This window comes from Meleagris gallopavo, chromosome 10 (assembly GCF_905368555.1).
Source record: "Meleagris gallopavo chromosome 10, MGAL_WU_HG_1.1, whole genome shotgun sequence".
NCBI lineage: Eukaryota > Metazoa > Chordata > Aves > Galliformes > Phasianidae > Meleagris > Meleagris gallopavo.
This window is the reverse complement of record NC_139413.1, coordinates 11,985,970-12,011,518: the sequence shown is the minus strand read 5'-3', so window position 1 is coordinate 12,011,518 and position 25,549 is coordinate 11,985,970. Positions and strand designations below refer to the sequence as shown.

Here is a 25,549-nt window from a genome sequence, read left to right as displayed (position 1 = left end):
GAAACAGTGCAGGACATGGGCACATCTGCTCTTTGTAAAAAAAAAAAAAAAAAAAAAAAAAAAGCCACATATAAAGCAATCGTGCTGTAGGCAATAATAAACCACTTTAATTAACTAATGGAAAGAAACATCCTGCCAAGGACAGTTTTGATGATTTTCATATTACATCCCATAAGCACCGGGCAATATTTTAGACCAGGGTCAAAGACCTTTTGTCCGAGCATAAGGAGAAAAGGCAGCTCAGAAAACATCTATGTGCTATGCATATTGACCTATATGTATCCATAAAAACCTGGTATGTTTAGTAGTGGCTACCAGTCAGTACAAACAAACGCAATCGCATTCACAGGGAAAATACACCCATTTTACACAACAAGAAAGCCTGTTGGTACATACACTTCACAGTTCGTTACAGACTTTCCTAATTAAATGAATATAACAAGTTGATTAGATTTTAGAAGCTCCGAGAAAAGTCAGATCCACTTATACTGAAAAGTAGGACTCAGAAATAAATTATTCACAGTTGATTAGACTAAGACAAGCATTTCTCAAACATTTCTCAATACTTCAGAAAAAGCGACATATTGAACTCTATTTTACTGTGAGGCTCAAAATGGCAATTAACAGTCCTAAGCTGCATATAAAACCCACTATGAACCACATTTACAAGAACATTGTGTGTGAATCAAATTACGTTATCTTTGGTTTGAAGAACTTAGAAATAATTGCCAATAAGTATTCATGTATAGGACCAATTTTTTGAAACAAGTTATTTTAATTACTACTAGTGTCAGGAGTACATGTAGGCGATTTTATTAGATTTAATGTGTTTAGTGAAGCTCCCTGAACTGTAGCTGGTTTATTTCTCTAGAAGATGAAATATTTAATATATCTTTATTATTCTTACTTTCTAATATCGTATTTATTTGTAAATGAAATCTCAATATCTTATGCTTACAATAATTTCAAAGAAGATACCAGTGTGAAGCATGGTAATGTATCACCAAAGAAATCAGAACATCATGCAGATTTGGGTTTCTATACACCACACTGATAATATAAATATCCTTCAAACTGTATGTCTTTACAGCCATCTGCAATTGTGCCCACACTTGGATTCAGTGATGTACAGGAGCCTTTCCATGAAAGATATAACTGGAAAAAAGGGAGAGAAAGAAGAAGGTCCGTAAGAGGGGAATTGAAAAGCAACAGAAATCATTGCTGATTTTAGACCATCCAGGTAGCAGCTTTATCACTTCTATTGCCCTCGCTCTCAAATATGGAATTCCTTGAACCTACTACTTTCACGTTCTTTAAAAAATATCAAATGATATCGGTGACTTTGTCAATAAATGATCCAAAAAGGAATGCCATTTCCAGATATTCATGCACACAAAAAGATCAAATCTTAACAAATGCCATGCAACCCTTCAAGTCATACTCATGGATATGAGGCCATACATCCAAACAATTTCAAACACTGCAGTGACAGTCAAAAGGCATAGAGCAAACTGCACAGACCAATCCATGCAAAAATGTTGTGCTGTGCACCTGGAAGCTGGGCTAGGACACCCTGCCTGGCATGCCAGTATGCAGCACATGACCACAGGCATAGTACCGCTGTCTCCTTCCCCAGCAGGATCAGACCCTGCTGGCCCTACAACAGAACAGCTCGAGGAACAGGGCAATAAAGATAAAGCAATGCACCTCTTTGTGATAATCAATATTTTACATTCATCCAATTTCAAAGGATGCCTATTTCTTAATATGCAATATCTTGAACACGTCAATCCCATGCGAAGGTTTTACAGATATCTGCACATAGTCATACTTCAAGGACACAATACTTAAGTGCTTTCCTGAAGTGGTATAAATAAATAGTTTCCCGCTTCTCATCGCCATAATAAATACACACAGAAAGAATTGCTGGTATATACAACAACATCAAAGAGCCCGAAATAGACGTAGTGAACTGTGGTTATAAAAATAAATTTCTAAAAAGAAGAGAGAAGAGAAAAGGAGACAAATGTTCTAATCTTACCTTCATCATAATCTTATTAGCATTTCTCAGTGAGTAGTTCAAGTATCAGTCTATACTCTTATGAATCTGTCTCATAAATATGTCAAGTGCAAAGTATAGTTATTTTAATAGTCTGTGTTGGTGGGCCATCATGGATTTAATTAAGAGACAACTAGTGTATGAAATATGACACAAAAGCACCAGACTAAATGGAGAAATGTTTTACTGCAGACTTAAATCAGGTCCACAGAAATAATGATGATCTGGCCTTAGAAATCCTACTTAAATTTAATTAATGCAGACCAGCACAGACCTGTTCATATAGGAACAAAAAATAGCAGCATTAAAAATAATGATTTAAGCTATACTGTGTTATTTATAAAGACATTTGCATTATCCCCAACTGCATTATGTTATTTATAAATGTGGTTGGTCTGTGGCTCTTCAATTAATTTTAAGAGGCTGAAAAGGCAAGTCCAGTAAAAATTGTTAAAATACTGTCAGCTGCTTTGTATTCTCTCCAAAATAAAACCTTTGTTAAGGTCTTATTTTGGAGGTTCTCTGAACACTCAAATCATGATGCTACAAGATTGCAGATACCCTTCTAAGTCTGCAATGAAAACTGTATTATTTTCCATCCAAATCTTCTCATCTCCTCTTTCTCCATCTTTCTTTCCCTGTTTTCTCAAAAAGCAGAAGCACAGTCAGCACTGTGAGCAGGCAGGATGAGATCTTCCAGTACTGCACAGTCCTTTCTGCTACCATTTTGGTGCAGTGTTTTGACTTCCTAGGAAATCTGGCAAGATACAATGGTTTTCAGAAGTAATGCAAGTGCAAATTCCTTACTACTTCTTTGAGTTTAATATGATTTTAGAAAGAATCCCCTAATTTCATTAAACTATTTAGCTCAATCCTAGCTTGCAAAATCATTGAGAGACAACAACTTTGGTTGCACTAAAGTTGAAAGCAAGGCTTATTATCGATTTACAAAGGCACAGAAGTAGATTCTAAACAGATGCAGTTAAGCATATACCTGTTTGGCAGTAAGAATTGATACCTTGGTCAACTATCAGGATCATGTTATGTACGGTTTCAAGCCTAAGAATTCTCGTTTTCTTGATCTGATCCAGAAGGTACCAGTCATTGCATGCTAATTTTTTTGATTGGCTACCAGTCATTTAGATCTGAATAATCTTTAATTAGTTGGTTGTTTGAGCAGGCCATTAAAGTATTCATAGACTTTATTAACCTTTTATTACTATAGGAGGAGAAAAAAGGCAGCGGTCAGAAAGCAACGTGAAGTGAACCTCATCCCTATTTTCAGAAAATTCTGAACTGGGGACTCTAGCTGCTCTCCAAACACCGTAATTTGGACTGCCAGGAATGTAATAAAAACTGTAAATTGACACAAAAATGAAAGTGCTTGGGAGAAATAAATTCATAACTACTTTTATTTTTTGGTGAAGAAAACATCAAAGGTTTGCAACTCAGCCTGGAAGGCAAAAATGGATAAAAGGAGAGTGCCTATAGTTTCAAAATATTTTTCTCTTTAATGAACAGTTGAAAATATCCATAAATCTCTTCCAGTATCACTGTATTTAAAAAGCAGTCAAGTCTTTTGTGCCTGACATGTTTATAGTAAATCTATCCTCATCTGTCGTGTTTGCATAAATTGTCCAAAAGTTCATCTTGTCTTGGCTGTCTTTCTGTATTCATTAGTCATTTTTTGAGTAAATGAAGGGAAAAAATGCCCAGAAACTCAGGTAATGCATAGAAAGAACTAGACTTCTGATGACTAACAAGGCAAATATAACTTTATTCAGCTAAACTTACAGAAATTTGTTTCTTATTGCCAGGGATGAACTGAACAGTATGAATTATGTGTACAAGTGTGTAGTAAATAAATATAAGCACTTAGAAAGAAATTCTGAATAATATATGATAAGGTAATAACGTAGTCCCAAAACAAGCACTTACGTGAACACCTACCTAATCAAAGAACTTCTGACAGAGGTCTGGTGTGAGCCATCACATGGATTTAGGATATCTTTGCACCTTACTCTACTAGTAAAATTTACAGTGCAGCAACATGATGTCAAAGCCAATCTTCCATCTTTCTCAGTAAAGGAGACATACATTACAAAAACAAAGAAGTACTACCATCCGGTAGAGCCTGAAACACAGGGCTGGCTGATGCCCCTGGGGAAAAAATGAAGGAAGGGAGACTTGGTTTTTCCATGAGATGGAAGATTGGAGTGCCAGGGGTGTAAGGGCCTGCCCCCCACCTCCCGCGCCCTCTCTGCCAGCCATCCTCCCATCTGGCAGTTTGTCCAGCTCCCATGGCTTCCCTCTTGCTCCCCAGCGGCAGTGGCTGGGGCTGACCCCATGGCCTTGAAGCAGCACAAAATATTCACTTGATGAGAAGGGATGAAGATCAAGGACATAATGTGGTCAGTGGCTCAAGTAATCAGGTGAACAGGTAAGAAATAACTACACAACTGCACCACAGCCAAAGAAACAAGGCAAAAGAAACTTTCCAGTCTAGACTACCATGGAATCAAACCTGAAGATGTGCAGACTGAAATTTACTGTGGCCACTCAGCACACATCACGCTCATTAGATTTACGAGTAGCAGGGCACTATATCTTTTAGCCCCAGGGCACGTTTTCTGTGATTGCCATTAAAAGTTTTGTTGACAGTGGATTTTTTTGCTGAAGTGCAAATATACAATGGTTTTCTTTTATATAGAAGGTTATATTCACAGAAAGCTATCCACACCTCTGTATCGGAAACAATTTGCAGAATTAAATATTTAACAAACAAGTTTGAGATCTGCAGTGATTAAATTATTGAGGTAATTAGCACAATATTTAAGGTTAATGTTCACAGGTAGGTTAATTATATCCTTTCCCAAATTTCTGTTTTCATTTCACTTGACACATGTTGCAATAACAGTGAAAGTGAGACCACACTTACGAGATGGTAGATGAAGCAGCACGTATCACAAAAGGTATCAAACAATAAATGCACACTTCTGAGAGAAGTTTCCTTCAGCACCAAGTCTTAGAGCTTTATATTCATTATGTACCAAAAGTTCTCTTGTCTTCTGGAGTGAACTCCCTTGAATAATACTTCAGATCTGCAAAAAAAAAACAACAAACATTTTCTACAGGACTTGTGGGATTTCTTAGCTTGCAGACTTCATACAGCTCTTACGTTAATTACAAAATAGATAGTGTTTAATGCTTTATATTGAATTCAGTCCACATGCACAACTCCTATTTGCAATATTGCAGACCATAAACAACGTACAGCGCTGAAATTCTCTCTGATTGGACTTCAGTGAAGTTACGCCACATCTACTCTAATAAAATTACAGTAAAAATTTGCCTCGATTATCAGCAGAATGCCTGTAAAGAATAAAGAAGGGATTCAAGTACTACAAAGAAGTTTTAGAAAAATGCTCAATGCTTACTCATGCTGAGACAATAGGACTCTGCACCTGCATTTACTTACATAAAGCAAATATCTTCTGCTTTTCCTCAGATTGACTCCCAGACCAGTATCTCCTCACACAGGCTCCTCAGAAGACCGATCGCTGCACAGCCAGGCCCGGTCTGTTCATCTTCTTGTTTCCCTTTAACATGCTGTAATAAAGCTGTTATTGAAAAAGGGAAACAGACTCATTGCTCTCCGGGGGAAGAAGGAAGCCATGACTGTAAGAGACAGAAGAATAAAATGTTTTGTGTTGAATTTACCATTTTGCTGAGCAGAAGGATGAATTCGGAAGTCTACAAAGGATGTGCTTTTTTCCACTGTTATGACTATAAAAATCAATCTCCTGTGTAGAGGAGCGAATCTTTTAACTGTAGCTAGTCAGAACATCTCATTTTCACATTTCATGATGTAAGAAATTCATAGCAGCCTAAATTGCAAATTTGATTTTTTTTAAAGCAAAATTTGTTTTTTTATTATTATTATTTAATTCATATCTTATTTTTTATTTTCTTTCAGTATGGTGTTGTTACTTTGTAAATAATTTGATTATTTTGCCACAGCATTGCAAAACGTGAACATGTTGATGCCTGCTGGACCCTGCTGATAAGCAGGCTTGCAAGAAAGGAGCCGGTGAAAATCAGTCTCTGTCCTTTTGAAAAATTAGTTGTAGTAGTTTCACTTTTACTTTACCAAATAGACACTGCAACAATTTTTCTTCCTTTCTTATTTATTGTTCACACCACTGCAACAAAAACATATGCTTCTCTATCCCACATACACACTGCTACAGATAGAGCCCCCTTCTGTATCACGTCAGCGATGAGCACAGAGGTAGGGATGCTCTGGGCTGCACTGTATTTGCACAAGTGGCTGCTGTGAGTATACACGCAAGCAGAGAAACTGACTTGTGAAAAGCAGTTAGATACCCAACCAGTAATTGTGTGCACAATTACTGTGATTACACATGTAATCACGGTCACTGTGCTTCCAAATGATGCATATGTTATTCTAAACATTCGCTCCTGTGTTACTAAAATTAATGGGAGCTTTTCTGTCAATTTGTATTGATGGAGGATCGAGCACTGCATGTTGTTAACAGTAGCCTTGACATATTCAGAACCACTTGCAATTTTTGCATCCAAAACACCCACTTTTCATTGCTCCTCCAATTAATAAAAGAGAGAAGGACAAAGTTTTTTAGAATGTGTAGGTATATATTTATTATGCATTCACAAACAAATTATCATTTTTGAATAGGGTTCTGGGTTTCACTCAAACTCCACTGATATTAAAAGAAACAGGAGTCTGTATCAAGTTCCTCCTTTAATGTTTCTGCTTAGTTTAGGTTACAGAGATGTGTGTGCATCTGTTGATGGCAAAATCTTTCACTTTTGACTGTCTTGGCTTTCAAGAGTTAACTGGGATTTTGTAGAGAAGATGCTGTGAGATACAGTAGGCATGGTGATAGGTAGTATTTCACATCTAGTCTTTGTCCATGTTCTAACAATGTGCATCAAATGTCTTACTATTGTCTCTTTTTCAGATTAGTTTACAGCCCTGTAGTTCCAGCTGTTTTATTCTGAAACTCTAAAACCCTATCACTAGGGAGTTCTGTGTAATTGACCATAATATGCACCACATTATCCATTTCAGGAACTGTGCTGAAAGACAGCAGCAATAAGGGGTTTTCTAAAGGCAGTCTGGTTTACGCTAATGGATCTAACAGGAAGGAAATGCAATTTGAAAGAAGCTGATGCATATGTTCTATTGTTGAATATAATGTTTGATTTAATTATTAACTGTCTGTGATGGAAAGTCAGATCCTGCTCAGTTCTGCTTACAGTTTGGTACTCTGCTACCGGTAAAAACAGACAAGATTCAGTCTGAGGATTTAAGAGTCCTTTGTAAAATGTTGACGTTTAATTGTGCTTTTCTAAAATATCAGCTGAGGAACCTCATTCACATGCTTCTTCCATAAAGGCTCACTTACTTTTATCAATCCAAAAATACAATATGGAACCTGACTCTTCCTTTTTTCACCTGCATAAATCAGGAGATTATCTAAGTTAATGAAGTGCTGTAATTATTTAAATAAATACCATCTGAATTGAGTTTATATTCACTGCTGTTCCTGAAACATTCTTTTTATTATTTTATGCATTTCATGTTGCAAACATAGCACTGCAGTCAATCTCCTCCTTTCTCATTTAGAGAGTGCACAATGGACCCACGGGAAGTTTTAGGAAGGAGTTAAGAAGTGCTGGCATGACTTTACCTATCCTTCTTTTATCAGGGACAGAGGATTTGGCAGCCAATTTCAATCCAATTCTATAATTGGTGTTTTGTGATTTCTAGTAAATTGTTGCATTGTGTTACAGAGGTCCTTAATTCCATGTGTGGGCGTTAACATGGTGTAAGGAGTGAATTCATTATGAAGATGTCTTACCTGAAAATCCATTATTCCTTTCCTCACCATGGTGACTCCTATCAAACTCACTCATAACGTAGTCTGGAAAGAAATAGGCATTCATGCTAAACTGCTGCATTTTCAGAGGAGGTAAAAATCACAGCTCTCTTGCATGATTCAGACAAAAACAGTAGTTTAACACCACCAGTAAACAAAGTAATTGGGCAAGGTAATTTCAGTTTTGCAGTTTGTATCTGTCTGGTGAGATTATTATCTCTGACACTATCTTATGCAGATGCAGGACTGGAGCTGATATTAAACAATAGTAATGATATTTGGAGTTCATCTAGTATGATCTTCATTGTTTGTGAGAGTGGCTTCCACATAGTTATTTGATCTATAGCTTCTCATCTTTCATTAAACATATATTTCTACATATAGTGCACACAGCATTAGCTCTGTGGGATGCATTTTCCTTTGCAAAGTCAAAAGGGATTGGTTACATTTCTCATCAGGATAAACAGAGAAATGAAGTTCCTAGAAAATACACTACCACACCTCAAACGCTTAATTGATTTAGACGGATTAAGAGAAAATAGAGACCCCCCTCCACAGTGTATTCCCATTCTTGGTGTCAATCAGCAGGCTTCCGTCAAAGAGCTGCCACTGCAGCAAAATCCATCTCAGATTAATCCGGAGAATTCTGCTTGTAATCTGTTCTCAGCTGTACGGACCTGAGAAGATTTCAGAGCTTTTTAAAAACCTCACATATTTTGAATATTTTTATTTAAAAAAGTATTTGACATCTGAGATCAAAAGACACCCAAGCTGCTTTATTCCCTGACTCTCACCAGAAAGGATTTCTGCTGGGCCTTTCCTGAGTCTAAAACACCACAAAACCAACATTTCTTGTCCTTCTTCAGGGCACCTGCTTGCCAGAAACCAACAAATGCCAAGATACGCGATTTCTTTTCAAAAGTGAATCAAGCTCAACACAGGTATGAGCCAAGGTCAGCTCTAGCCTTGGCTACGGCTTTCTCTTAGTTTCACTGTTACTCCCATTCCTAATTAAAAGTTTATTGAAGCACTTTGCATACTTTACCATATTAAAGAAGCAATTATCAGAGTGAAAAGAAAAACTGTCAATTCTGAAAATAGATTGGACTGTTCATGTGTCATTCTCAGTATATGCTGAAATATCCAGAAAAACGTGGCTCACACCGTGGATTGCACCAGATACCCACACACATACAAGTAACCCTCCCCCCACCCTCTCCACCTGAGGCTCATTTTTTGCAAAACACACACATAGAATTGAGCTGTGCTTTCTGCCGGTGGAGCGAACTACGATGGAGCAGAGCACAAAGGAGTCTATTTTTTCTGTGGCATACATAGGATTTTCCCGCAGAGCACAGTGTGAGAATTAGGATCAGATGCTCCTTGTCACCTGCACATTGCAGGCTCAGGGGGAAGCAGGCTGGTTCTTGTTCGTGGATCTCATGACCAGACGTCGTGTAAGGCCCCATATATATTGAACATCAAATCATCTGCAAATCAGGAGCACCAAATTTTTACCCAGCTCATCCTCCTGTCTCAGCCGTGCCAGAACTCATCCTGCTTGCGCCCCCAGTATTCCTATGCCATTAGAGTTGGTGCCACCACTTCACATTCCCTTCTCCTTCTCAATGTGCAGCTCCCCGCACTGTCTGTGCTTTGTCTCCATCTTGAAGTAGTACCCTGTACAGCTCACACATATCCAAGAGGGAGACTGAAAAGGATGTTAGTGGCTACACACAAGGGCAATTGAAAAAGCATGCTATGGAAATCATATTCATAGAGAAAAAGAAATGAACTCACACAGGTGTTTCGCTACTTCTGCTGTGATTCCTCTAGGCATCAAAACAGGTGAGTTTGCTGCATGCTAATCAGGAAAAAAGAACATCTGAAATATGCATCTGCACATGAGCATCTGTGCAGAGTTTCTCCGAACCAGTTCTCTAGTGCATTTCTTTTCCTATGTGGGCCTCTTTTGTACTTTCTTGTGCCAAGAGGCTTATTTTGTATAGGTGAAGAGACCCCCATCCACCAGCCATCAGGGAGTGCTATTAATATGCAACATCTTGAATGCATGAGCTGAATGACAAGCTGGCAGAGTTTGAGACTGTGTGGTCCAAGTTTATGTCTCTCCCTGAAGAGGTGAAAAGCCCCTTCTCCATATCTCTGCCAAATTGTGCCAGAGCTAAAAGAAAGAAGAATGGGCAACCTATTATTTATTTATTTATTTATTTATTTATTTATTTATTGCTTCTCTCTTCCTAATACCTTATTTCTCCTGGCCACAGTCAGTGTGAATTGGCCTGTATCACACAGGCTGCTACTGTTTAATTTCAAAACAGATCACAATAGCAGAGCTTGTGGTTTTGCAAACTGTTTGTGGAACAAATCAGAAATATCTGTTAAGACCTTCTATGCATGTGCTGTTTTTTGGAGCTGTGAACACTCTCTATGTTGTGTCCCTAAAATACTGAATTAAATTATGGTCTTGAATTTTAGGCATGTTTACAGTTTTCTTTTAGTTGCCCAGCGTCACCATGTAAGGCTCAACTTGCCTACATTTTCAGCCTATATTACATGCCTGCATAGGTAAAAAGGGCAATCATGGTATTCTGAGTAACTTTGTCCTATCACCTGCACCTATCAACTGCTCAACTTTGAGGCGTTAAGAAAGAATTAGAGAAACAAGCAGACGTAAATTAAAGCAATTGCTTCAGAATTCTGTGATAGAAGAGAGAGATCTCAAATGGACTGGCATATGTCCACCCATCCTAACGGCAACTTCTAATATGTGAGTAGGACTGAAACAAGCCCATCCTGGACAGCTTCCCTTGGTGGGGCTATTCCCACTGAGTGCAAGCGGAATGGCTTTCTACCTGTGAACGGCAGTGTGGAAGCAGGCTCCAGCTTTGCTTTGGGATCTCACAAGCCACGAGTTCCAGACCAGCAACCTGTCAGAAACATCTTTCTTGCTGGAACGTGGCCTGATCAGCACAGTCTGCCCCAGCCTCCATGCAGAGGTACCAACAGAAACAGCAAACTGGCCTTTTTCAGATACCAGCTGTTAACCTGGCATCCCTGCTTCCCTCTGTGCACGCCTTTGTCATTTACTGAGTCTGTGCCTGCTGAACAGCTCTTGGAATGAGTTAAAATGACTTTTGGGATGTTTTCTCTTGCCTTAAAGGACTCATCTGCTTTGTTTTTTTTCCCCCAGTCACAGCAGAACATAGAAAATGATCTACCCAGAAAATGTGAAAAATGGTTTCCATGTAAATTGAAGGTAATGTCAGCCAAATTAATTTGTTAACTTAATGTCTAAAAATCATTTCATATTCCACACTTGCAACTCATACTCTTTCTTATTTTCTACATAGTTGATCCTCTTTTTAACTGCTGCAACCATTTTTCACCATTCCACAAAGCAGGCTCAACTTACACATGATGCTTATCGTCACAAGGGAAATATCATCCTTTATTCCTTTGTATGAGATTTAAGTCCTATCCCTTTCCTGAGAAAATTTCCAAGTATCTTACATAAGCAAAATTCCTTTTGATTCAGCAGTGAGAGCTCATTGGGAAGGTCAGTGCTAACAGAGAAACAAAATTACTAGCCAAAGAAATCATTTTGTGGAGCAATGTGAGAAAAACAGAAACCTAGATTTGAGTTTGGTAATGTTAAAACACACTTACGAATACGTATTTTTATAATCTTATTGAAAATATGTCTTTTTTCAAAAATCACTCATATAAATGTGTTAAAATTTAAATAAGATCAAGAACCTCATAAAATAGACAATCTATTGATAGGCTTCAGCATGGGCATACAGGAGAGGCCAGCAAATACCCTCACTGATACTTGAAATTTAGGAAATATTGATTTTGAACAGCTTGCCCACACAAATAGTGAAGAGATTTTCCAGCAGAAGAGTTACCAGGGTAATTTAAACTTGGGCTGATACATCTTTGTTGTTTGTGTGCATGTAACCTCCGTGAGATCACAGACTGATGCTAGGCACAGGCCTTCCAAAGAAGCAAAAATCAAAGCTTTGAATCATGCATTCATGGGCTTCTTGCTGAGAGAGAACTGAAATAATTTTAAATAAAATTCCTAGGTATTGAATAAACACTGTTGCAGCATGGATAGCAGCAGCAGAAGCCAGCAGTCCCAGGCTGCTGCCCTGGCTCTGCCCTACATCATGCAAGCAGCCTCTGCAGCAGCAGCACCTGGAAGGTTTGTGGCTACCAGAGGAGCCTGCTCTGCATGAACCCACGTACCCTGCTCAGGCTGTCCTCTCGTGCCATTGCAGCAGGGAACACCTCTCCTCTGCACTTGCTGTTGGCAAGACAGCTGTGGATTTCCTTAAAATAAGAGGCCTGGAAATAGAAGGATATTGATTTAGGTCATCTTGTCAATCACAAGAAAGAACATCCCAGCAGGTATTACTTAAGGAGTGTTTGCAACAGGATGCCTTTGTTTCTAGAGACCAATGGATATTGGACCAGCTATTTTTAATGCTGGTCAGATGAGCTACGATCTTTCAAAAATTTCATCTGAGACAAAATATTTTGCGGGATTTAAGCAAGACCAAGCAAAATAAGTTTTTGGCTGGGCCAAAATAAATTGGTTTCACCAAAAGCTTCACTAGCACCTTCAGTGGCAGCAGCAGCTGGAGGGAATGCTGAGCAAGGCACTGCCCAGCTGGGCTGAGCTCGCAGAACACCTGGGCTCACTGCCCTCCCACACTGCTGTTGGCACCTGTGTTGCCGAGGCTTCTGAGTATGATGACATGGTGAGATAGCTGTTTTTTCTGAAATGCTACTCAAAGAATCACAGAATCATTAAAGTTGGAAAGACACTACAATCACCTAGTCCAGCCATCAGCTCATCACCACTTCACCACTAACCATGGCTCTCTGTGCCTCATCTACCCTTTGCTTTAAAAACCTCCAGGGAAGGTGATTCTGCCACCTCCCTTGGCAGCCTGTTCACACAGTCCACCACTCTTTCTGAGAAGAAATTTTTCCTAACATCCAATGTGAACCTCCCCTGATGCAACTTAAAGCCATTAACTCTTGTTACTGACACAGGTCAGCAGCCTACCACCATTTGGATCATGCTATGCTACTCCCTATCCATAGCAGAAAGGACGCTGCCCACCAGAGGCCTGCAGCACCACAGCCCCTAGCACGTATGGCCAACACTGGCACTTGCTGCCAGCACAGAGGGGGCAGCACAGGGACCTACAGCACAGGGCTGCACAGCCAGGCTCACCAGACCCATGGCAGAAAGGACTGCCAAGTAGCTATACTCATATAGCTTCAAAGCAGAAAAACTACCAGGGACCCCCAAAAAATAGAAACAAAAAGGTCTTTTTAATAGTCCTACACTGCTCTTACCATGAGCTCTAAGTACTTAGTGAGGAAGTGACCTTTACAAAATTATTGTTTATGATATCTCGGTGTGTGCCAGTATAGGCACAAAGAGTATTCCAATTTATTTAAAAGGTTACATATCAAAACTGCATATGCAGTACAACCATGTTATCACATTGTATAGCTTTTACACAAGAAATCCAATCCTTTGCATGCATGCCTTCTAGGCACTTGGGCTAAATTCCTTCAGTATCAAAACTAGAGATGAAGTAAAATGTAACAAAATAATTTATTCATTCTTATTTTCTTGTTTTTGAATTGTCTACAAATCTCTTTGAAACCTCTCCAGATAATTCCTGGTTTCAAATTACTCACAAATTTCTTGCAATAAATAATTTTCTAGCTTGCAGACTATTCAAACATGGGATTCAAGGTGCTCAGCACCTTTGCAAGCAAAGCATGCTGAATAATTCAGTTGTCTCAGTTTCAGAAACCTGATCTGATTTCTTTCAAGCTGCATGACCCTCTTAGGGTACCTTATGCATCATAAACAACCTTCCCTCACCCACTGTGCATTGGAGGTTCTGGCTTTGCAGGCTGAGGGGATGACCCAGCCCTACCCAACACCTGCCCTCAAGCTGACTCCAGTAACTGAGTAGGAGCAGTGCTTTCCCTGCACAGTATTTCAGTTCTTCAGTCCCCAAGTAAGAGAATGCCCAAAACCAGCCACAGAGAATGTGCTTTTCATGTGACAGGATAAAAGATGAAATCAGGACACGTTCCAGCAAAACAAGTGGCTAGGCTCTTAGAATCTCACAATCATTAAGTAAATTTGGAAAACACCACTCAATCATCTAGCCCAACCATCATCCCATCTCACCATGCCTGTTAAACCATGTCTCTCAGTGCCACATTTTCACATTTCTTGAAAATCTTCAGGGACGGTGACTCCAGCATCCTGGGCAGCCTGTTCCAATGCCTTAACACTCTGAGAAATTTTTTTTCATAATATCAAACATCTTATGCACTACACTGGTGAAACTCACAAAAATAAAAACTAAACTAAAATTAAACAAACAAACAAACAAACAACAACAACAAAAAAACAACCAATTCTAGATTGCAATTATTAACAAACACTCTTCCTTGCCCTGGCAAGATCAGCAGCACAGTGGGCTGGTGCAAACTTTGCCCAGGCTATTCACCTCGAGCAGTGCCCCTTCCTTCCTCGGGGTGTTTCAGCTCACCTCCTCTGAGCCAGCCCAGGGTCCTGTGGCAACTCTGCAGGCTCCTGGCATCTTTACATGTCACAGTTCGGGTCTTAACCTGTTCTACCCGGCCCAAAGATGGGTCAGGTATACTTCTCTTCTCTCAGTGTCCGGGATACAAACATCAATGTGTCACGCAGGACACGTTCTGTCCTTGTACTCACGCACTGACAGGTTTCTTCCCCTTGTCATAGAAGAATTCCTCAACTGTCCCTTCCATTATACTCCTTAATATGAATTATTTTTTTTTGCAGGTCATTCTGCAAGCCACAACACACTCAAGATCACACTTAAACTTGATATACCACAAGAACTATTTTATATAAACATCTTATTGGATTTAGAGCTTCTTACAAGTTAGAAGAAACTTATAGAAACCACAGATCTCATTTTGGAGTCAAATGACAGTAATCGATCACATGCACACTGCTTTTTCTAAGCTACTTCAAATTATCAGCCACTGCACTCTATCATGACTCTTGTGTCTTAAGCAGTTAAAACACCCAACTACTTTCTTAAAATGATTCTGCCTGGACGTAGTCATGGAAATTACTGGTGACAATTTCCTGACAGCACGAAATGAGGAGAAGCCAGCTTCTAAGATTCACTTCATGCTCAACTACAGTGTTCAATACATTAAAAAAAGAAAATCCTGAAATAGAAATCCACACTGTTTCTTATTTTCTTACATTTGTTCTTCTCATTTGTTTCTTCTCCTCGATGATTCCCACAGTTAACAAAGTAAGGGTTCATCAATGGTCTCCACACAGACAAAACTTTCCTTGTGTCCTTCAGATATGCGACATGGTGTGAAATTCAAATGTCACAATTCTAAGAATTTGTTGCTAAGTGTTTATTTTCTGTATCTGAAAAGTCTGATTGAAAATTTGTCTTTGCAAATATTCATGAAAGTTAATTTCAAGTGCTTATATGCTCATAGACAGCAAATTCACCAGAAGTCATAGACATGATCAATTTGGAGTTCATTCCTGAATTTTAATGAATATTCATAGACATTTTCAACTATTCCTTTAACTTCAGTAGAGACTCATCAGCACTCATTTGCACCTCATTTTTATTAGTGCAAATCGGGACTAGAGACACTGAAATCAACAGTTAAAATTATCTGAAAAATGCTTAAAGAACAGAATTGAGCCATACTTTCTTATCTTCAAATTGAATAAATCTAGTTTCTTTTTTATTAAAAGCTGAGAATAATCTGTGATCTTCTGAAGTTATTGTTCTGCTGTCAGCTAGAACTATTTATATGCTCTGATACCAAACACTTCTTTACTTCTTCCCAATCCTTAAAAAATAATTCATCTGCAATATTTTTTCCTCATTTCCTTGGATTCAGTTTAAATAAAGTTTATAAATCTCTAATAAAATGATCTAATATGAGTTGGTCTAAAATACTGCAAAGTTGAATATTAAGAATTCTTTCACCCATGAAAACTTTGACAATATCAAGAAAATGGTGGAAAGTATTTTAGACAACAAATGTAAAAGGTTGCCAGTCACTTCCTTGTTGAAACACTTTCCTAAGGAGCAGTAATAGTAATATTATCAGATTATTTATAAGTTTCAAGTTGCTCGTGTGACTTACTCTATGACAACTGTATGACCAAATTTTAAAATCACATTGTTTTGAAAAGCTTTAGACCTGGAACTTTCTCTTCTTCACATCTTATGATTTATTATTTCTCAATTTGAATCTGAACTCGGCCATTCCTCATTTTTCTTGACTTTAAATTTATCTTGAAATTCTGGAATGACTCCTCAAGCTGGTAAACTGGGACTGTATTAAAGGTTGCATTTTCAAAGATATTCTAGATGATTTAGAAGTATAAACGTCTATTGACTCGTAGGCTTCAAAATGCCTTAGTCATTTTTTATAAGGGGACCATATGTCTGGGGTTATTTGGCTCTTTCAGCTTTCTTCCCAACATTACTTCATCAAAGCGATGCACAATAACATACATTGAGTTACATCACAAAAGCTAACAGAGGTAATTATGTTACAGCTATTCAGGCTTGTGCTCCCCCACATCAGACAAAACGCCAGTGATGAACGCGATGCCAGTCATTCTTGAAGACTAACTAAGCCCTTCTTCATCCTTTCTCACAGAAAACAGTGTGAAAAAGTGTCTTTTAAGAGTATATTCTCCAGTATTGCTGTACAGTGTAGAAGTCACAGATGCAATATTCGTAGTTATTGTTTGCATTTATATGGAGCTAGTTCTCTTGAAACTCTGGGCACAAAACCCAGAAAGCTAAGAAATCCAAAATGAAGTAGAGATCAGCTTTTTTCTTTTTTTTCTTCCGTTTTTTTTTTTTTTTTTTTTCTTTTTTTAGGTGGAACCATTTTTGTTAGATTATCCTAACATCTAAAATCAATATTTTTCTCCCTACTTACTCTTTTTCAGTGCCAGCTTCTGGGCATGTTTTATACAAAGCAAAGTGAAAGGTTTGGCTTTGAAGTCGCAGAAAACTCACTGGCCAAGTGCATCAGCAATTCACAGAAAGACACATGAAGGCATAGAGCAGATATTTGGTACAGATCAGAGAAACTACAGAAGCCACTGTTTCAGTTCAGCCTCATTTATTAGAAAGAATTGACATGATACTCTTTGTTGGAGTCCCTGCTATATTACTTACAGAACAACAGGTCAAACTTTATGAGTAATTTCTATTCCTGCCTTTTGCAGATGCAAAGGTCTTTACCACAATTGGATCATTTACCTCCCCAGAGATAAGGCATTGTAATTCCATCCCGCCTGATTGCTCTTCACCTTTATTTCTAGATCACATTCTCCTGTTTTGCAATAATCACTAATTACCTACAATTCTGAAAATACAATCAAAACATGACATTTATTTCCTTGAATTTCCTTCTGTGTTGGAACACTGTAACACTCTCATACTTCTGATGCTGACTGATTAGATAAGATACACCTTAGTTGAGGAACCTGGTTTAAAACAGGCTTTAATTCTGACTGCAAAATTGTGCAATATTCTTCAGAACAAATAGCTTCCACCCTTGTCCACTTTCCTTCCTTATTCTCCCCGTAGCCATTTACTCAACCCTGAGACTCTGAAGATTGTAGTAGCTGTTAGTCTACATGAAGAAACTGTTACATTCACACCAAATATGATATGCAAATACTCCATTGTAATTCATCTGTTTCTTTAGGCTAATTTATATTTTAATGAATTTGGTCATTGGGAATTCAAGTACTTTAGCTTCAAAAATAGAGCTTGTTGAAAACCTTTTGCTGAAAGATAATTTTCAAGCAGGTTTTTAGCCAGCTCAAATCATTGCTGCCTTATTTAGTGAAACAACACTTCAATAAATAAGACAGAAATGTGACTTAATATAATAGCCCTTAATCTTGCGTATGAAATACAGGGATAGCAGAAAAAGCATTGCACAAATAGGATAATAGTCAAGCTACTTCTGAGGTACTATGTAGTTACAAACCACATTCTGAAAATTATTCTAAGATGACTTTGTCATTATTTTGTTGCAGGAGTAGCTTTTTTTCCAGAAAATAATTGAAATTAATTTAAAAAATGCCATTAAGATTTAATAGACAAGCTCTACTCAAGCAGCCGCAGGAACGGAACTACAGGAACAGCCATAATGCAAAAGCAGTGGTGCCCTGCCTGGAGTCACCACGGCTGATGGGAACATCACCTGTATCAAACCTCCTACTAACCTGAAGAAACTGTAAAGAGAGCACAGCCCCAGTATGGGCAATGACACGTCGTTGTGGTGGGGATATCCAGAACTCACCTGGTAAAGCAAATTCTGACATTAAAATTTCCTTGGGAAGGGTGTAAGCCTTGCCTGCACTGGGTGTGGCACTGCCTAGCTGATCCTTCCGAGTTCACACAGAAGCTTAAAGGCAATTTTCCTATAGAAAAGCACCAAATTTGCATTTCACCTAGGCTGAATTTAGTCTGACGTCTGTACAAACCAGATTTTCCATGGGCAATGCTCAGCTACAGGAAATCTGAGCTTCTAAAGAAACCCCTCACACAACGGACATTTTGGAGCTCGTTCATTCGCCAGGGATTGCTGACGGGTGCTGCCTGGAAGCCTGCGGTGCCGTGGCCAGGCTCTAGTCCTGCAGGGTGGCAGTTGTTGGCTCTTTAAATAGATTACTTCAGTCTTGATGGAAAGAACATGCAGATTCAAGATCATAGTCGGGAGGAGGGGGAAAGACAGAACGAGATTTAAGAGAGAGATCACTAACAAACCTCACATGCGGAAAACAATGGCAGTAAAATCCCAATGACAGAACAATCATTTATGTCATACCAGTTTGAGAGAGCATCGATTTAAATGGTGTAATCAGATCCATTTATTGCAAGAACTAAAAATACATGGAAACTGTGAAAGTAGATACAAATACATCCTTTGCTACATTTTAAACCAGTAGCATAGCTTTACTCAATTAGAATGAAATTCATCTTTTAAGAAATATCTAATTGGGTATGATAAACTTATTTTATGTTAAAAGAAAGACATTGATGACTCCTAATTATACACATACGTGTTCCCTAAGTAAATTAGTTATTGTTAAAGCCATTAACGCTGAGCACGGCGTTATACAACAGTGTCATCTAGTGGTCAGCGGTCGGACTCCCCGCTTCAGCTGGAAGACGGTCAATAAATAGGTAACAACAACAACGAGGTGTGCTCGTCTGTTTGCTTAAAAGATTGCATTGTTTCATATAGCTAAGTAAATCACCACTTATTCCATCCAGTATGGTGGCAGGTATCTCAACACGCTGACAGGAGGCACAGAAGGACCAACACTTGGGCACTGGGAAAAGGCAGGGCACGCCTATGCTACCCATCACTGAAAGCAAGGGCTGTGCCAGGTGCTTCTGCCATGACAGCAACAAGGCAGGCTTGGTTTGTTCCTCTGCCTCCAGATTTGTTTTCTAAACTCCTTTTGCTCCAGATTTACTGCTCAGGTTGGGGAAGTTTGGGGCCAGCTGGGGGTGTACAGCAGAGAGCAGTCCTGGCATATCCCTCATCACAGCACGGTTCAACTCACCTCCTGGCTCAGGTTTGCAGTTCCTCACATTGAGCTCTTTTGCTTGACACCGTCTGCCCCTGCTGTATCCAAGAAAGCTCACTAATACTCTGCTTTTTACCACCCAGCCAGCCTGCACTGGGGGAGGATGCTATTAGCATGTGCTGCCTCCAATTGCCACATTTGAGACAAAACACACAATGGAATAAATAATTGTATTTCACAAACCTGCATCCTGGGAGTATTTTGTAACTGATGGGAAACAGAAAAAAGTAATGTGATGACAACACACCTGAAAACCTATGCACCACCATGGCCCTGAACAATCTACCATCAGTCCCATATGTACTGGTAGATCACACTGTAACAAAAATAAGAAATGTATATTCTAGAACTTGCTAAAATTTCTGGATAATGAAATGACATTGCGAGTGTAGTTTTGAGAGGGACACCTCCTACAGGGTTTGGTAAAAGCTGTGTTCTATTAGTTATAGACCTTTAAAATGCAATACTACATACATTGATAACAATGGTCAGACACATAGAAAAAGCATTTCTCAGCTTATTGCTGTAACAGGTTACTCTTCTTCCCAGAAAAGCCTTGGGGCCTGATACTAGTGATCTTGACAAATCAAGACAATCTGACATCACAAAGTTGTCAGACTAGCAAGCTGTGATCTTTAAGAAAACCAAACAAAATTCAGATTTGACCTCAGTTTGCAGTTTGCACTGCTTTTTTCCAGACGAGTCTACTAACTAACCTAACATTTTCCTAAAGAATTGAGCCTTTATTTCTCGACACAAAAATATTATTGAGATCATAAAAAGTCTGGATTAAATTTGGAATGTGTTGTTATGATCTACAAAAAAAATCAGAATATATTATACACAGGTCTTCAGCATTAATTGATTGCAACCAGTATTGTATTTAGTACTCCCCCTGATCAATGATATTATGAAAAGAAAGAAAGAAAGAAAGACATGGTAGAAATTGGCTTCTTTGTCAAGGTTTTTTGGAGGTAAGAAGTAAATCAACAGCCAGGTTTAATGTATCAAACCTGATCTCAACCCAGTGTGGGCTTTTCCCTCTTCTCCACTGCTGGGTCCACTTACCAGGATTTTTCTCTCAATCCAACACACCAAGAAGGGCTTCACTAAGTCAGCATTCTTCAATTGGATTGTTCCAGTGATCAATAGAGAAAGGACAATGATTTATTTATAAAGCAGCAATGCAGCACTGCAAGAATTAGTTCTCTTCTGGAAATGTTTCCCATTTTATGCATTCCCCATATAAAGGAATGCACAGTAAACTTCAGTGTGAACTGCAGTGCAAATCAAATCCTACCTGTATTCTTTCATTTGTTTCTCTTTTGAAGCATTCCTTTGCACTGGGTTTTGTGTGCGTGCGTGCATTTTGTGTGTGTATTTGGTTGTTTTGGTTTCTTTTTTTTGTTGTTGTTTGTTTGTTTTTATTTTTTATTTTTAATGTAAAGCTTGTTTTATATCGATTTAGCAAGGAACAGGTAATAGCCATATCAATTTTCTCATAGTGAGATGTATCAGTAGAAAAACAGTTTTATAACTAGAAACAGAAATGACTAATCTATTGACTGTTACAAGCTATTCTGATTAAACTTTATATAGATGATAAATAACATAGGCAAGTTTTGTATTTGTTTCAGCTAATGCAGACAGCATTGTTCAGTAACAGGAAAGTCCATGTCTGCAGTATAACATAATAGAAATTGATATTTTGCATAGGAAATGGCATATATGTCTTGGAGTTTCCTATTTGTAGATTATTACATTTGGAAGAAATAACATTCTGTTTTATGTTTTATGGCAGTTTGAAAAATAAAAATGTACCTGAATCTTTAAAAAACAGAGCTTATAGCAATCTGGGCACATACTTAGAGTTTCACAAAAAGTAAATGGGATAGAAAGTATGTTTCACGTCTTCAGAAGGAGAATTTTCCCCCTTTTGAGTTGTGTGTTTCTTCATAATCATCATTTTGCAATATAATGTCAGAATGAAGCACAAAAGAGATTTTTTTTCCAACAATTGGAATTGCCATGGCAACACCCCAGATCACAGTTAAAGTTTGGTCCTGTACAGATAGTCACATTAGCATTTGTTTTTGTGCTGAGTGCAATGCTGCTTATGAAAAGCACTTCGGTCTCTTTAGTTAAGTATATAAGGTGTAATTTGATTATTTCTGAAATCTGAACTGTAAGATTTTGACAGCTCAATAAAAGGCTTCATCTTGAAAATCATGTATTTTCAAAAATGACACAAATCATCAAAAGAACATCAGGTACAGCTATCAATACCAAGAGCAGTTGTTTGCATCTCTAATCTCAATTATGCTGAATTTGAGTAACTATCCACTGTCTTTTCTACAGCAGCTCTTAACTTTCCCAAACATGTTAATCCTGCTGTATTCACAAGCACAAATACACAGAGACAGGTGAAATTAAGCGATGCATTTAAGCTACTAAAGAATCAAAGAAACTATTTTTCCCAGACATCTTTATGAGGATCATTTCCTTCCACTACTGCATAGAATCAGTTGAAGGTAAATGCAGACATTTCTTCTCTGACACTTCAAAATCCTATCCAAGCTTTAAAGAAATTTAAATCCTTTAGATTACAAATATTTCATTCTGGTAACTCTACATATCTGCAGAGCATGTACACGTAAAGGTATCTGGATGTGTTCATGAGGCTTTTACACCACCCTTCAGGTCTGTAGAACAAGCTACCAGAAATAAAATACAGAGAGAGAATAAATGACCATTCTAGCTGGAATTTGATTCCTCCCCAAGCAGAAAGCAAAACCAGAAAATACTTTCTATCAAAGTAGCACATAGTTCATGTTTCAATTGCTGATTTTTCAAATAGTGTGGAGACTGTTGTCTGAAACATGCTGGAAATATATACGAGATAACTGGAATTGTTCCTAAATAAACTGGCCATTAAATAGGCAAAGTGTCAAAGTACCTAGTACGAATTTAGACAGTTCTGATGATAAAATAAATTATCTAAAATACAAAAAAAAAAAAAAAAAAAAGAATTCAGAAAATTTAATCATTGGGGGAATGTTATGAACCATACAAACAACACAGTACAAATCTGTGGTCTTGGTATACTTAAGCATATATTGCATACTCTAGGAAAAGTACAGTAAAGAATGTAACAGAAATTACTTTCATGTAGAGAGGAAATAACTTAAAAACAAGACCTGTATCTGCTTTCTCTTTAAGGGACAGCTGTATGAAGAGCACTAGCTGGGAAAGGGTCTTTAAGGTGCATGGTTGGAATGGATGATCTTAGAGGGCTTTTCCAACCTTGGTGATTCTACAGTTCTAGAATGTGGCATTTAATGAGGCGGTCCTGGTTGTTATTGGAAAGAGCCTAAATTCTAACATTTTGTGAATATACAGAGTCTGCTTGGAAAATACGCTGGTGCTTGAAGCGTTATATCTTCCTGTTCACATTATAGATACCACTTCCATTACCTTCATGGACCCAGGGTGACAAGCCTACCTTCTCAGATTAAAAAAAAAATAGAAGTGACAAAGTATGAGATGTATTTAAGGGTAGAATTAGCAAACATAAAATAAAAAATGATAAGGAGAAAAGCCCAGGGCCAGATAGTGTTAGCTGCTGTGGGACTGTTTCCAAGCACCCATCAGAACTATAAGACCTATTTAATCACCCTAAGAGGTGTGCATTTCTCTCCACTCATAATATTGCTGCCTTAATACACTGGTATCCTACTCGACATACAAACACTCAGAGCCAGGCAATGTGTCCCCAGATGCTTTTAAAATCAACAACCTCAACTGCTGCAAAGCCCCTGGCAGATGAGCCCTACGTGTCCCAGCCCTGAGAAGCCAACAACCTGCTGCATCAGAAGCAACTTCAATGTGATCCATTTGCAGCTGGATGTTAGGGCAGAGAAGGGAACTCTTGAACTCTTTGCTACAGTTCTTCAGTATCATTTCACTTTGTATAGGAATTAACTTGGATCAGCTTGAAGACACTGGTATGTTTTGAATTTGCTTTTCCAGACTTCGTACTGCTAGGCACGAATGATTATTCCCCTTAATGAGAGGCAATAGATGAGCTGAGCTGTGAGAACTCCATACTTCGAAGACTGTAAATCAAAACAAAGAAGAGGGAGGGAGCTGGGAAAAAAAGGCAGCCAGCAGTGAGGCCACACCACTGCGCATCTGGGCTTTTATGCTTTTCCATGCTGCTGTACAATTTTTCTACTAGCTCCTCTTTGAAGGAAATAATTTGTAGGTAGCTGTGTCACTGGTAGCTCTGTCTGCAACCATGCGATTTTATTATTCAGTGTTGTGTTTTAATAGTCATTTGAAAGCGTTATTGAAATATCTCAGTGCACATTATAGTGACTCTTGTACCAGTAACTAAAGATGCAGCCCCCAGGAAGTGCCATTTATTTCAGCAGAGCACAGCTGCACTAGAGGAAAAAGCCTGGGGCACCCGCAGCAGCAATAAGGAAGCAGAGGGAATCAGCAGCTTCTGTCTGTTCTGAAAGAGGAAATATCTCCTTTAACGTATTTATGTGCAAACACTCTACACAATTACAGACAGTTCTAGAGTTGTCCCCCATTTGCTTTATTCCTGAATTTATTTTTCTTCAGGTGTTTTGATGATTTTGCTAATCTTTTCCTCTGCAAAGAAATATATTCCTTGTAAAAAGTCTAGCAGCTCTTTTTTTGGTATCCAGCATGCCCACGCTTGGAGGTTACACGCTAGGAAAAGCATATGCCCCTTTTTGACTTGTGCTTGTGCTCTAAGGGAGCAAAAAGATTTTCTTCCTGTCCTTTTTTTTTTTTTTTTAAACACTTTTTAAAAAATTACTATGATGGCAATTCAAAAATATTATTTTTTGAAAAACATTTCAATGAGGTTTACAATAGCTACCAGAAATAGTTATTTACTTAGAGAAGCAGAAATGGGATAAAAAACACAATTCAAGTCAATTTTAAACCTTCCACCTATTCCTAGAAATGAGGGTTACATTTCTGATGACTCCAAACTTAGGATGTTTGGCTGTGAACCTCCTTCTCATGCTATCAAAGTTGTCTGTTGTGATCTGCAACAGGTCACCTAATCTATATCAGCTGTTTTTCTTCTTCCTTCCTTGGCTGCCTAATTGATGCAGTGAAATAATCAAGATGGACAATAGCACTCTGCTGCTGATACAGCATGGAGAAAAATGAGGCATGATATTCTCAAACACAGTGCTCAATTATAAAACTGGCGTTAGAAATTCTTTACCATTTTATGATGCAAATAAAAATCTGAGTTATGGAGGCTACATTTACACATATCACAGTAGCACAATTAAGAACAAGCAAATACACGACAAAAGAGGAATCTGAATAATGATTAAACCTCATGGGGGTGAAAACCTGATCATGAAGGACACTTCCTCCCTAGTTCATAAGGTGGGGTAATGTGTATTTATTTACTTAGGTAAATTTTCAGTGTGTACAGTTTCAGTAACTAGAAATGTGGATGCTACAGTTACCATAAAGAAAAATAAATAACGAAAGTCACCAAGACACATTTTTTTCTCTTGTGCATTTTTAAAAATCTGACTTAGATTTTTTCTTCCTATTTCCTTTATATGATGTCAAGAGACTAAAGTCCAAACCACCTAGCTATATCACTGAGAAAATAAGTCATATGACACGCTCAATTTTTAGAGTCATTAGCTATCAGCAGTCATCATCTTAAGCAGTGGAGTTAAAAAAACCTAAAGAGAAAAAGACAGAATATATTTGAGAGTAAAAAGCCTCTGTGGGTGTTGATGGAAGTATATGGAAGAAACCAGCAAGAAC

At 38.2% G+C, this 25,549-nt stretch overlaps 1 long non-coding RNA gene across 11 annotated transcripts in view; it reads right to left on the bottom strand.

The window, feature by feature from the left end:
* LOC104912274 (uncharacterized) overlaps nt 1-25,549 on the bottom strand; it is a 92,638-nt gene that overhangs the window by 55,131 nt on the left and 11,958 nt on the right. For 7 of the 11 annotated variants that reach the window (XR_014885342.1, XR_014885343.1, XR_014885339.1 and 4 more), the window contains exons 2-6: nt 7,966-8,028; nt 5,538-5,737; nt 4,998-5,160; nt 4,010-4,219; nt 959-1,155 (exon numbers count right to left, since the gene is read on the bottom strand). This is a non-coding gene — a long non-coding RNA (uncharacterized LOC104912274). Of the gene's footprint in view, nt 1-958; nt 2,817-4,009; nt 4,220-4,997; nt 5,161-5,537; nt 5,738-7,965; nt 8,029-12,255; nt 25,127-25,549 lie in introns of those variants that run through there. The other 4 variants (XR_794527.4, XR_014885340.1, XR_014885344.1 and 1 more) reach the window with 4 other exon arrangements.